This window comes from Chiloscyllium punctatum, chromosome 4, assembly GCF_047496795.1.
Source record: "Chiloscyllium punctatum isolate Juve2018m chromosome 4, sChiPun1.3, whole genome shotgun sequence".
In the NCBI taxonomy this organism is placed as follows: Eukaryota; Metazoa; Chordata; class Chondrichthyes; order Orectolobiformes; family Hemiscylliidae; genus Chiloscyllium; species Chiloscyllium punctatum.
The window spans coordinates 85157996-85172029 of record NC_092742.1 but is presented as its reverse complement, the minus strand read 5'-3'; the positions used below and the strand labels follow the sequence as shown (position 1 = coordinate 85172029).

Genomic DNA, 14034 nt, shown 5'->3' with positions numbered 1-14034 from the left:
AGACTGACCGACCTATTTCCTGGTTTACCCTTCCTCTCTTCTTAAATAACGGCGCTACATCTGTCCTCCAGTCCTCTGACACCTCTTCTGTGGCCAGAGAGGAATTGAAAACTACTGCTAGTCCCATCACTATACCTTCTCTTGTCTCAGTCAACAGCTTTGGATATGTTGAAGCTGAGCCTGGAAATTTATCTACATTTAAGGCTGCCAAGCCACTCAGAACTCCTGTTTGTCAAAGCTAATTTATTCAATTCCATCATTGTCCTCCTCTCTGATTTCTATATCCTTCTCCCTACTTCCTCGCACAAATGACCACTATGGCCCTTAACTGACCTCTCTCTTTTCCTAGTTACCCTTTTGCACTGAATGTACTTGTAAAATAACTTGGCTTAATCCTTTAGTTTATGTGCCATTATCCTTTCATGCATTTTTGTTGCACTAGCCTAACTTAAGCTCCCCTCTTGTACATTCTACACTTCTCTAGGGCTTCGGCTGTTTTGATCCCTTGGTATCAGCCATAAGCTTCCCTTTTTCTCTTTATCCAAAAACATATCACTTGATAACTAGGGTTTGCTGGATTGGTTGGTCCCATCCTTTCTCTGCATTGGAACATGTTGGCCTTATACGGTCTCTCTTTCTGTTGTCAGTCCACTCCAGACAAATCATATCTGATTGGATTGAAAATCAGCCTTCTCTCAGTTTAAAACTATGATTTCAGGCCCAAACTTGACCTTTTCCATAACAATCTTGAATATAATGAAGTTTTGATCATTGTCCGCAAAACGTTCCCCCAGATACTTTAACAAATTGCCCAGTTTCATTAGGGCTGGTCTTCTCCCAATTGTAAAACGTCAGTCCCTAGATATGGTAGCAAGAGGGTGATTCTGTTAACACATTTTGAACTTGAGCAACTTGGGAATTTGTGGATAGCAAAATGATTTGCTGAACTGAATGTTATTTATCATTTGGGTTTCATTTATAGCTTTCAACATCCCTAAGGATTTATTACTCAAAAATCTCATGACTGCCACAGTTAAAAAAAAACATGACATAAAAAACAAGAATATTTGTTTAATGCTTGTGTTTAGTTTGCAAAAGATAAGCCAAGAAAAACATGGGCTTGTGTTCAAGCTTCATTCTAATTAGCAATTGAATAGCAATAACAGAAAAATTACATTTCAACTTGCTTCAGTCACAGTTTAGTACAAATATTTAAAGACATACAGAAAAAAACAAATAGTAGCTATGCCATAATCTGAAGACGATAACTTGCATTTATACAGCACCTCAAAAATGTTCCAGAAGCATTGCAAATAACGGACACTGAGCCAAAGGAGGCTTGAATAATCAAAATCTTGATGTAAGTGGGCAAGAAAGAGGCATTGAAAGGAGAACTTTACTGAAGTTAAGAGGCAAAATGAGGACTAGCCCACTGAGCTGGAAAATGGAGGTGGCATTAATGTCGTCAACCGCGTCAATTTTGACACATTGTCACAAGGACAAAGATATACTGACCCAAACTGTGGGATGTGTGTGTATAATGTTTTTGTGAGCTTGGGTTTCTGGTGTTTGAGTTCATGACTTTAGTTGCACAGAAAGCCCATCAACTTGTAAGCAGTTCTGTACCCACAATGATTTTTTTTTAAAACAATCTTCTCAGGTCTGGCTTTTGAATGAATGGGTTTTGTTCATTACTTTCTTTTACTTATATTGTTGGCTTGCAAACAATCTGAATAAGGGGGTCTCAAACGTTTGTACGTGTATTCTAGAACTTTTTTTTAAAGATCAAACAAAATGCCCATCGATGAGGGTGGAAGACTAGAGTTTCACTTTTGACTTCAAGTGGGGCAATCCTGCAAAGTCATAAAGCTGTACACCACGTACATAGACCATTTGGTCCAATTCATCCATGTCGGCTAGATATCCTAAATTAATCTCATCCCATTTGCAAGCATTCAGCCCATATCCCTCAACCCTTCCTATTCATATATCCATCCAGATGCCTTTTAAATACTACAATTATACCAGCCTCCACCACTTCCTCTGGCACCCCATTCGCACGAAAAAAGTTGCCCCTCAGATCCCTTTTAAATCTTTCCCCTATCATCTTAAACTATTCCCTCTAGTTTTGGACTCCCCCAACCAGAGCAAAGACTTTGTCTATTCACGCTATCCATGCTCTTCATGAATTTATAAACCTTGAGAAAAGGTCACCCCTCAGCCTCAAACAGTCCAGTGAAAATAGCCCCAACCTATTCAGCCTCTCCCTATAGCTCAAATGCTCCAACCATGGGAGTATCCTTTTAAATCTTTTTTGAACCCTTTCAAATTTCACAACATCCTTCCTACAAACAGGGAGATCAGAACTGCACAGTTTTCTAGAAGTGGCCTAAGCAATATGCTGTACAGCATCATGATCACCCAACTTCTATACTCTATGCACTGACCAAAAAAGACAAGCATACCAAACCCCTTCTTCACTAACCTGTCTACCTGTGACTCATGATGGCTGTACAAGCTAGGGTTGCCTGAGATGGAAGGATTATATTAGTTAAGTTAGCTTAGAGTGAAGAGTTAATCCAGATATGTTAGGATAAAAGGTGGGCCAGGGTGGGATGTTCTTCAGAGAGAATCAGTGCAGACCCGATTGTCACTTTTTGGGTTCTATGCTTCTCTGTATTTCAAGTAGATAGTTTGTATTATTCAGTTTTATTTTCATTTCTTTAGTTAGTAAATTTCCATGTTATTGTTAAAATAAAATCTGCAACATGGCATGTTTGTTTAACAGGGAGAGCAGACTTTGCTAAAACCAAAACAAAAGAAATATAAATTGATCAACCCAGGTCCCTGACTGGGATTGGACTTGTTTAGCAATAATATCAGCTGGGATCTTAACTATATATAATACACACACATAACGAATCATGGTTATAAACATGGAAAATTGTGTTTCTAACCCAAGTCTGGAAACCTAAATGAAAATATTCAAACAACTTATGGAGAGAGAACAATGGATTTGAGAGCTGGCAACTAATGCAAAATACTTTGAGAAAATAAATTTTGGTGATGGGATACTCATAAGCAAACACAAAAGGATCAAAAGATGAAAGCAAAAAAAATTCCAACATTTGCAGTAATTTGCTCCAACAGAGTCAAAAGGCAGAAATTTTAGTGGGTAATGAGTTTTGAAAGTGTGGAGGACATAACATGAGCAAAGAGAATAATTTAAAATACTAGTACAAAAAAAAGGGACAGTTTGGTGATCGACAGGTTATTGGTCATGCGTTAACTGCATGCAGAAGGACCCATTCAGGGAGAAAAACAGAGAAACTACAGAGAAATCTATGAGAGTTCTGAGAAAGGACAAGATAAAGAATGGAATGAAATGTGGCTTGGTGGGCAAAAAGCATCTAGAAGGTAAAAAATAGACTATAAAGCTCCTTGTGATCATTATTAAAAGGCCAGAATGTAAAAGGTTTGCTGAGATTGCTGTAGGTGGAAAAGAATTCAGGATATAAATTCTCTCTCCAGGATGGTCCTCAACAAGTGCTTATTTTTGGCTGAAGAGGAGCGACACCCAATACCACTTGGTTTTGTTCCAGAAACATCTGGTGATGGGTTTGTTGTGCTCAATGAACATATTTTTAAAATAAGCATCACTGCTAAAGCTGGCATTCATTTCCCATTCTTAGTTGCACTCAATGCGGTGGCAATAAATCCCCTTCAATCACTGCAGTCCATCTCACGTAGGTGTATTCACAACACTGATCAGAAGTTCCAGGTTTTTGACTTAGCAGTTGTAGGAACAGTAATCTAAATCCAAGTCAGGATGGCAAGAGACTTGGCAAGGTGCTTCAAGGTGATAAGTTCCCATGCATTCATCATCCTTGATTTATGGATGGTAGAAGTCATGGGTTTGGGAGGTGCTATCCAAGGTGACTTGCTGTGGTAATATCTTGCATTATAGGACAACGTGCACTGACAGTTGAGGAGTAAAATGTTTATGATATTAGGATACTGATCAAGTGTGCTGCACGGTATCTTGAATGTTGCAATACTCATCCAGATAACTGTAGTAGTATTCCATCACATTCCTGATTGTGCTATACTGGTGGTGAGTCAGGAGGTGAATTCATCATCTGAGAATTCCCAGCCTCTAACCTGCTCTTGTAGTTAAGTAGTTATATAGCTGGTCCAGCTCAGCTTTTGGTCAATGATGATCTCTGGGATGTTGATAATGGAAGTTTCAGCAATGCTAATGTCATTGAACATCAAATGAAAATGGTCACATTTCTCTTGTTGGAGACAGTCACTGCCCAATGCAAGAGTGCAAAACATTACAAGCTACATTCATCCCAAGGCTGAACGTTGACAAAGTCTTGGCGCATATAGGCATGGACTGTTTCAGTACCCATGTGCAACCACTGAGCATTCTCATTTCTGATGTTATGATGGAGTGAACATCACTGACAAAAGTAGTTCAAGATGGTTCGGTCTAGCAAACTACCACGAAAAAGCTCCTACAATGTAGGTTCTCTCTAAGCTTTAAGTTACTTATGGATAAGGACGAGAGTAGCCCTCAAATGAAAGTACTAAACTGGGGGAAGGCCAACTACCACAATATTAAGCAGGAATTGGGGAATGTAGATTGAAGACAGCTGCTTGATCTGAAATCCACATATGGAATGCAGGAAGCTTTTTTTTAGGCCAGTTGATTAGAGTTCAGGATCCGCACGTTCCTGTGAAAATAATAGGCAAGGATGGCAAGATTCAAATCTTGGATGACAAGAGAAATTGTGGGCTTCGTCAAAATGAAAAAGTAGGCACACATAAGGTTTAGGAAACTGAAGGCAGACAGAGCCCTCAAACGATACAACGAATTAGGTGGGCTAAAGGGGGCATGAAACATCTTTGGCAAACAGGATTAATGAAAATCCCAAGGTATTTTATAGTTACATAAGGAGCAAGAGGGTAGCTAGGGAAAGGGTGGATACACTCAATGACAAAAGGAGGGAATGCGTGTGTGGAGGTGGAGGAATACTTTGCATTAGTATTCAAAAAGGAGAAGAATTTGGTGGATGGTAAGTCTGTGGGAGATATATACTGATATTCTGGAACATATCAATATATATTTTTTTAAAAAGGTGCTCTTGGGTGTTTTGAAAAGGATTAAGATAAACAAGTCCCTAAGACCTGATGGCATCTGTCCCAAAACCTCGAGGGAGGCAGGCAAGACAGCTGAGGCATTGAACAAAATTTTTGTATCCTCTTTACTCACAGGAAAGTTCCCAGAGAATGACCAATGTTGTTCCTTCGTTTCAGGCAAACAGGTTAATCTGGAAAATTACAAGCTGGTAAGTCTTAGATCAGTGGGAGGTAAAGTATTGGAGAGGATTCTTAAGGATAGAATTTACATATATGTAGAAAAATATGGACTGATTATCGATAGGCAGCATAGCTTTGTGTGGGAAACTCACATCTCAAACTTGATTGAATTTTTTGAAATGATGACAAAGATGATTGATAAGGGCAGGGCAGTGGATATTGAACATATAGACTTCTACAAGGCTTTTGACAGACACCTTTATTGCAGGTTGATACAAAAGGTGAAGTCACATGGGATCCGCCGTCAGCTGATAAGATGCACATGGAACTGGCTTAATCATAGATGACAGAAACTGGTGGTGGGAAGGGTGTTTGTTTAACTGCAGATCTATGACCAGTGGTGTTTCACATGTATCAGTGCTGGGAGCTCTGGTGCTTGTAATATATGTAAATAATTTGGAGAATGTAAGTGGCCTGATTGGTAAGTTTGCAGATGACACAAAGATTGGGGGAGTGATGTACCTGATGATGATACAGCAGGATATAGCTAGGCTGGAGATTTGGGCAGAGAATTGGCAGATATAGTTTAACCTGGAAAAATGAGAGGTGGTGATGTGTTTTGGGAGATATAATGTAGGATCTAATACAAAAAAAAAAATCGCAGAACCCTTCATAGCATCAACATTTTTAAAAATTCATTCACTGGATAAGTGTGTCACTGGTTAGGCCTGGCATTTATTGCCAATGTCTAATTGTCCAGAGGGCAGTTCAAAGTCAACCACATTGCTTTGGGTCTGGAGTTACATGTAGGCCAGACCAAGTAAGGATGGCAGTTTGCTTCCATAAAGGACATTAGTGAACCATAGAAACATACATACGGATCGAGGCATTCAGGTCCACAGTTCCCTGAAAGCGGCAATATAAGTAGATAAGTTGGTCAAGAAAGCATGCATGCCTTCATCGGTCAGAGCATAGAATATAAAAATTGGCAAATCATATTGCAGCTGTGTAGAACTTTAGGTAGGCCACAATTGGAATATCGTGCACAGTTCTGGTCTGCATGTTACAAGGAGGATGTGGAGGCTTTGGAGAGGGTACAGAAATGGTTTACCAGGACGGTGCCTGATCTGGAGGGTGCCACCTACTAGGTGAGCTTGTACAAACTTGGTATGTTTACACTTGAACACCAAAGGATGAGGGGGCTGACCTGACAGAAGCTGACAAAATGATGAGGGGCACGGATAGAACAGATAGTCAGCAACATTTTCCCAGGGTAGAAATGTCAATTACTAGGGGACATAGGTTTAAAGGTAAAAGGGGTCAAGTTTTTTAATAAACAGAGTGTAAAGTGCCTGGAATGCGATGCCAAAGGTGGTGGATAAAAATCACATTTTTTAAGAGACATCTTGGCAGATATAGGAACATGCAGGGAATAGTTTTTAGTTTTGAAATGCCTTTTCCTATGTCGTACGGTCTTGTCTTTGATTTTTTTGGATTTCAAATGATTCGCCTCTAACTACTATCATCATCTTTTCTGCTAGTTATGAATACAGCCAATGTAAAATTTCCCCTTGATGCCATATCCCAGTTAATTTTTGTCATGATGTCAAAGGGAGTCTCTTTCACCTTCTCCTCTTCAAATCAACTCTTCTTCATATCCAAACAAATGCTACGTTAAGATCTAATATTAAAGTGGCCTTGCCAGAATCCAGACGAGCATCACTGAGCATATTTTTGAATAGATTCCGCTTGATAACACTGTTTACAATATTTTGCATTGCTTTGTGGACTGGTAATTGTCTGAACTGGAATTTATCCTTTTTTTTTAAATGGGCACATAGCTGGACAATTTTCCATATTGCCCATAAAATGTCAGTATTGTAGCTGAACTGGAATACATTACAGCTAGTTCTGGAGCATGTCTTCAGTACCACAGCCAAAATATGCCAGGGTGCCAAGTGCCTTCAGCCATTTCTTGATACCTACTTCATAAAAGAATTTTTAAAAATGTGCGGATGGTGGGGGAAATTCTTCTATTGACTAGCTCAGCAACTGCTTAACATAACTGTATAGTACTTTGTAAATAATACTTTACAGCCAATGCCCTAGAGTCCATCATCACCATTCCTAGAGTTTTTTTAATCACACTAGGAGGACAGACTCATCAGAAATGAAACTGCAGTGTTATATTTCTAGGGTGGAGTCGCGCTGGACATCTTCAGTATTCACTCTGAATTTGACAATGACATAGTATTATGTCATACATGGACAAGAACACACTTGAGGCTGTTTTTGTTAGAGAAAAGACAGTTGAGAAGTGACTTAATTGAAACACAAGATAATCAGAGGGTTAGATCAGGTGGACAGTGATAGCCTTTTTCCAAAGATGGTGATGAGGGCTGAAGGGCCTGTACTGCGCTGTAATGTTCTACGCTCCATGTTCTAAAACCTTCTGCTGAGTGTAGCCTACTTTCTCTTCCTCCTCCCCTGACTCACGCCCAACACACGTAAGCACAAACATGCATACTGACCTAGATGCCTGTGCACAGACAGGCACAATGAACCTGTTGAGCATCATTTGGAAGGCACACCAAGAGTAACAAGGAAACAGAATGTATTCTAGCTGTATTTTAGTGACTTTCCAGGATCATAACTGTATTAGCTGAGTATTGAAGGATATATCTGCCATACCGCGACTATGGCAGGTCATGAGAGAATCAGCAAGACAGAAAGACGTCTTACTAACCTATATATTAGTGCATCTGTCTATTAAGTTACAGTTAATACTGCACAGTCCTTATGGATTCTCAGCTCTGACTTCACACGAAGGGCATTCTCTGTTGTTGTCTGACACAATGTTATAAGGGCAAGTTCAGGGCAACTCCAAACCAGGCACTGATGTTGGCCATCAACAGAAACCTATAATTTCATGGCCTGAGGAATCCCTCAGGCTGCTTTTGTCACCATGCCGGGAAATCAATCTGGTTCAAAGAAGAATGCAGGGGAATATACCAGGAAAAGCACAAGGCATGCCTAATAATGAAATGCTAATTTTGGTTAGACTACAGGACACGAAACAGTGGAAATGTCTCACCACCATCTTATCAATGACAGTTAGGTGTCAATAATAAATGCTGGTCTAGCCAGTGACACCAACATCCTATGCAATAATAACTTTAAAAAAAGCAAAGTGATATGACAGTTAATAGATCAGATCAAAGCTCTGCAGTCCTGTTGCATCTAGTCATGAACAGTGGAGGACAATAAAATATTTAGCCAGAAGAGGGGATTCTATGTCCATCCCTGTGTTCAATTGCCAGAGACAACCAGCACTTCATAACAAGGTAAGATGGCTCCAATGACAAAGAAGCTTCACTATCAATTCTGATCACTGGTGTCAGTGCTCATATTAATGCTCAGCTTTGCGAGGTGTGTAGCAGGTGGCTGACAACTAAATATAATGCTTCTTTTTTCATGGTTTTAAAATGGTAAGCAGGTGCAGAGGGTTTATAATGAACTGCATTAATCTTATTCTGTCAGTAAGGATCTGTTCAGCCCTACATAACACATGTATGTCAAGTATATGAATAGCTTGTGGACCAAGTCTTGCATAAGCAACATTAAATATATATCATGTAATGGCCTTTTATTTTCTTCTGATATTAAAATAGAAATAAAATTCTAGTTTTCAAATGAACATGATCTCACTTTCGCTTCAAGTTTGTCTCTTTAATATTATTTTACAATTCTCAAAAATTCAATGGTTTTGGCCATCATGAATGACATGGCTCAGTTTAAACCAAAAGGAGAGACTCATCACCAATCATGCCTTCTCTCATTCCCAGCTCAAAGCAAGATGATCCAGCTGCAAAAATCACACATCCAGCTGTCTTACTGACAACTGGCTAAACTCATTTTTAGCTGATGGAACAGAGTGCTCAGATTGCAAAGATCATATATAAAAAGGAACAGCACATCATTAATACAATCTAGATAATGTACATCTCCTCTCTTCCGTCTGTTTTTACTCACAAAGCATAGATTTGCATCTTGAGTTAATTGAAGTACCTTAAGTTAGAACTCTAAATATCCACAAACCAAAGCACATAGTTTCTTTTCCAAATGTTGGCTGCAGGTAGAGGTCTGAGAGAATAAAAAACATCCTTTCGTCTCAAATGGGGAGCAACAAATAAATTGCATCCAATAGAAGTGCAAGGTTACTTCTTCATATTGCTTTAAGTATGAATACTTACTAGTCCAAATATAATTTGCAAATGTTATGCAATGTGTAATTGTATAAAGTGGCGAATGGAACATCTCATCTTAATATATTTCTTAAAATGCATCAAGCAATCAGACAAAATTCTACATTCAATAATCTACTTTTAAATATCATGTAGGATATAAGGTTAAAGAGTGAGAGCTCCAGATTGAAAAAACCCATAATTTTGTTAGATCATGACATTTACTTACAGAAAAAATATGATTGGCATTAACATTTGCTTGACAATACTTTTCGGAGGGTGAATTCTGAATTAATCAAGAGCTTTTTTTTTTCAATACTTAAATTGAATGCATTCTCTTCTAATAAGCTGATTGATGCATAACATGATGTGGCTTTCTAGTCCGATCCTTGGTTACTAATAACACATCCAGTCAAAACCTATTACTCACTGTTCCCACCTTGGAGGCCCCATGCCAAAGTTTTAGTATCTGTAATTAATTAGATTGCAAAGTCATTTTATTTAGCTGCCATTTATAATGCCTCAATTTGATTTTGGTACCACAAGCCTTTCACGAATCAGAAGCACCAAAAGTACTTACATCTAACAAAAGAAAAATTCTGGAAAGAAAACTGTTGAGAATGGCATTTATAAACAGTTGAGCTTTAAGCTGCCTATATACGGAGAGCTAGACAGTCAAGGGCAGCTAATCAGCATTTCTATTTGGTTGCAAGATCAATATGATTCACATGTTGTGGAGATGTGCTTCGAAATGGGACGGGCCTAAGATATCTCTGAAAAGGTCTCAAACAAAGCTACTCTGCCAGAGTCTGAGAGTAAGAGACCAACTATAAGCAGCAAGATACGATCACCATGCAAAATTCTGGTTAAAAATTTGAGCTCAGATTGGGAAATCTAATCTATTGCTATTGCTCTTTGCTATAGATCAGAGTAATAAAGGAAAAATAGCAAATTATTGATCTGGTTGAAAAATTGACTGAAGGTTTCAAAATTGGTACAGAAAAAAAAATTAGGATATCCATTCATGAAGAGTCAAACTGAGGCTGGAAGATTTGCCAAGTTTTAGGTAAAGAAAGAGCCTCTAAGAGAAAAAATTCAGATAAAGGATAGTCCTGGAGTTAAACATTTCCAGGCAGGGAAAGAAACAAAAACTTGCAAAGGGAACCCTTGAGAGCCAAGAATTATTTTGGACTGGTTTGGGAAGAATTAAATGCCTGCTTAAAAGACAGTGTAACATATTCCTGCTAATACATTTTTTCAGTTGTGTTAAAAGATCAAAAGATCAATTCAGCAGCTTTAAAGTTGCTTTCAAAATTAGCATTTAGTAAGTAGTACTTCTAGTCTACTTGTTACAATAAACATCTTTTAATGTGAAACATTGCTGTTTTACCCATTCAGCTACTAACTAGAAGCTTAAATTTCTTTGTTATCAGTTTCTTGTTATCATAACAAGACATATCAAGAATACAATCGGTATTAAGCAGTCATACATCCTAATTCAGAACTATGACCTTGATTAAAAGATAAAATCGAACTATACAAATCTGAAAAGAAAATTACATAAAAGAACAATTGAAGGGGACATTTAATAGAATAAAAAACTGTGCTAATGTCATCCCATTTCCGCCCCATTCTTTGTACATTAAAGATGTTTTTCTATTTTCACTCTGCTCTAACATTCAGACTATGTCGTTCCATCTTGGTTCCCCCTAAACAACAAAAATAGCTGGTCTCTATTGACCATGCCTTTCTCTCTTTCGATTTTGAAAGCTTCAGTCAGTCAATTTCCCAACCAGGTCAATAATTTGCTATTTTTCCTTCATTACTCTCATCTACTGCAAGGAGACATAGATCATTAAAAAGATTATATGGTCTACTTACTTCAAAACATTTCTTGGCTGTCTTGTAAGCTTGACCATCACCTGCAGTTTCCCCTACACCCATACACCATCTAGGCTTGGATATATAATGTCATTCTTTCATTAGTTTATTTATAATGTTGTCTAATTCGAGTCACTCCATCATGGGACCACCAATGCCACAAGGGCATCAACAGCTCAAGAAATAAAGTCATCCACAAATGCATCTGTGTTAGCATAATTCACAAACAAGAAAAATGTTTATTAAAAATGTTCAATAAAAAGGGGGATGTTAGAAATTACACCCACTCTAAGAGATAACTGGTCTTCCCATTACTTTCCCATCTCCTTGTTTGCATAGCTTTAAATATTAACCTTCAAGATCATATAGGGACTTGATAGGACAGATGGAAACAGTTTCCCCTTGTTCAGGAAATTAGAACTAGGGAATACAGATTCAGAATAAGACTTACCCCTTTTAAGATTGGTGTGGAAGAACCGGTGCTGACTGGACAGAGGAGAAACCTTTTTGCTCAGATCACCAGGCTATGGAATTCTTTTCCTCAGAAAAAACAGTGGAGACGGAATTGTAGGAGGTGCTGCAGGCAATGATATTATTTTTGTCCTCCGTGGTGAAGTTCAACAGACAGCCAAGGAACTCTGACATATGCAAGCAGGCTAACAGAACGTTTTTCACTGATCTATGTCTCCTTGGTGTAGATGAGACTGGGTGATTGAATTTATCCAAGATTAAGTTAAATAGATTTTTGAACAAGGGAGTTAAGAGTTATGGGGTAGGGACAAGAAAATATGCTGAAGCCGTAATCAGATCAGCCATGTTCTTATTCAACAGTGAGTTGATTTGAAGGGCTAAAATGGCCTACTCATGTTCTCAAGTTCTATGCCCTGTGTGGGCATTAACTAAATTCTGTTCCCTACAATGGGAGGCCTGCAAAGCCAAACTCCTGACTAATGGATTGTAATAAATATGGAGCTTTTTTTTCTACTTCTCTATGCTGGAAAATAATGCTGAAACTCAATTATCTTTGTACAAAAGCACACTAAGAATGGAACCTCTTTCAACATTGCCAGTCAAATAAGAACTCACTGGCTATATCAGATCTGCCAGCAGAGGCTACTCCTCATTTTGATTGAAAGATGTCTAGTACAGAGTGATAACAGTAAGGAAACAAAGAAATAAAACTCTCGGAATGGAACACAAGTTGTGCATTAAATGCTAATAACAGGATAAGAACAAGTAGTTTAGATCACACTTTTAAAAAACTTTGCAGCTCTATTTCTTCAATTTCAAATTCCTACCCTGCACACTCCTACTCCGTTCAAACAAATGTCATTACATTCCAATAAATTATTTTACTTTGCTTTTAACTATGGCCATTTTGGGGTAAAATATTTTGCATTCCAGTAACTCTTGGGAAGAATTTTCTCTGAATTCTCCAGGGCTGGTTCCATGCACTTGCAAACAATCATGATAATGTGAAAAACATTGTCTGCAAGGTTTTTGATTCACTTGCCTTGGTTTCTCTCAATATTTTGATAGTTTCTTTTTATTGCATTCTATAATCTCCTCAGTCCTATACTTGCCAACTTTCTTCCCTCTTTTAGGAGCATCTGCATTTTGGTTAAGACTTTCTTTCATTTAGTCATGGGATGTGTGTGCAATTCATTGTCCATACCTCAAGCAGGTGCTAAGGTGTTGCTCTCTTAAATTGCTTCAGTTCTTTGCTGCAGGTACATTTATGGTGCTGCTGGGAAGGATGTTCCAGCATTCAATACCAGTGAATGAACAACAGTATAGCTAAAAGACAGGACAGTGTGTGGCAATGAGATGAATTGATGGAGTTATGTTCCCATATATCAATTACCCTGCTTTGCAGTTGCTGATTTCAGCTATTCTTGTTGAGTGTGATTGTACTACATCCCCTCTGTCATTCATAGTACTACCTTGTTGTAGTCTTTATTAAATTCCACTACCACTTTGCCACCAATCCTACTCCACTGCAGTTTCTTTCTGAAATCATTGCCTTCAGATCCATCGAAATCAGATCAAAGATTCCAGTTTCTATTCTTAAATTATCCTTCAAGCCCATCAATATTCCCAAAGTGTTCCCTTTCTATCAGAATCTTAATTATTTCTGTTATACTACTCATAACTAAACCAAATAACCTAAATTAGGATGGACTAGAGGTTATGTCTTTCTGGAAACCATATTAAGTGAATTCAAAAAAGTATTGCTTTATCACTTGCATTGGTTTGTTTGCAATTTATATGCAATTAATACTATCTTTTCCTGTTACAAGTAGGTCTGCATATAAAATCAGCTCATTAATCTTTAATACATGAACAACAGCAAGGGAAGCTAATGGGCAAGAGTCACCAGAAGACTGGCAGAACATTAATTACACTGACATGAAAACAAACACCATAGATGGTAGAAATCGGAGATAAAAACTCAGCAGATGAGGCACCATTCATGGAAAGAGAAACAAAATTAGTCTATCAGATTGACAACTTTTCTTAACTTTAATGCCAGTCAAAATAATGATGCAGCTTATATCTGGCTTTTAACACAAATAACAATGTA

The 14034-nt window shown here is 38.1% G+C and overlaps 1 protein-coding gene across 4 annotated transcripts in view; it reads right to left on the bottom strand.

Annotated features, from left to right (window-relative positions):
* pcnx1 (pecanex 1) overlaps positions 1–14034 on the bottom strand; it is a 280941-nt gene that overhangs the window by 229133 nt on the left and 37774 nt on the right. The gene's annotated exons all lie outside the window — the stretch shown is intronic.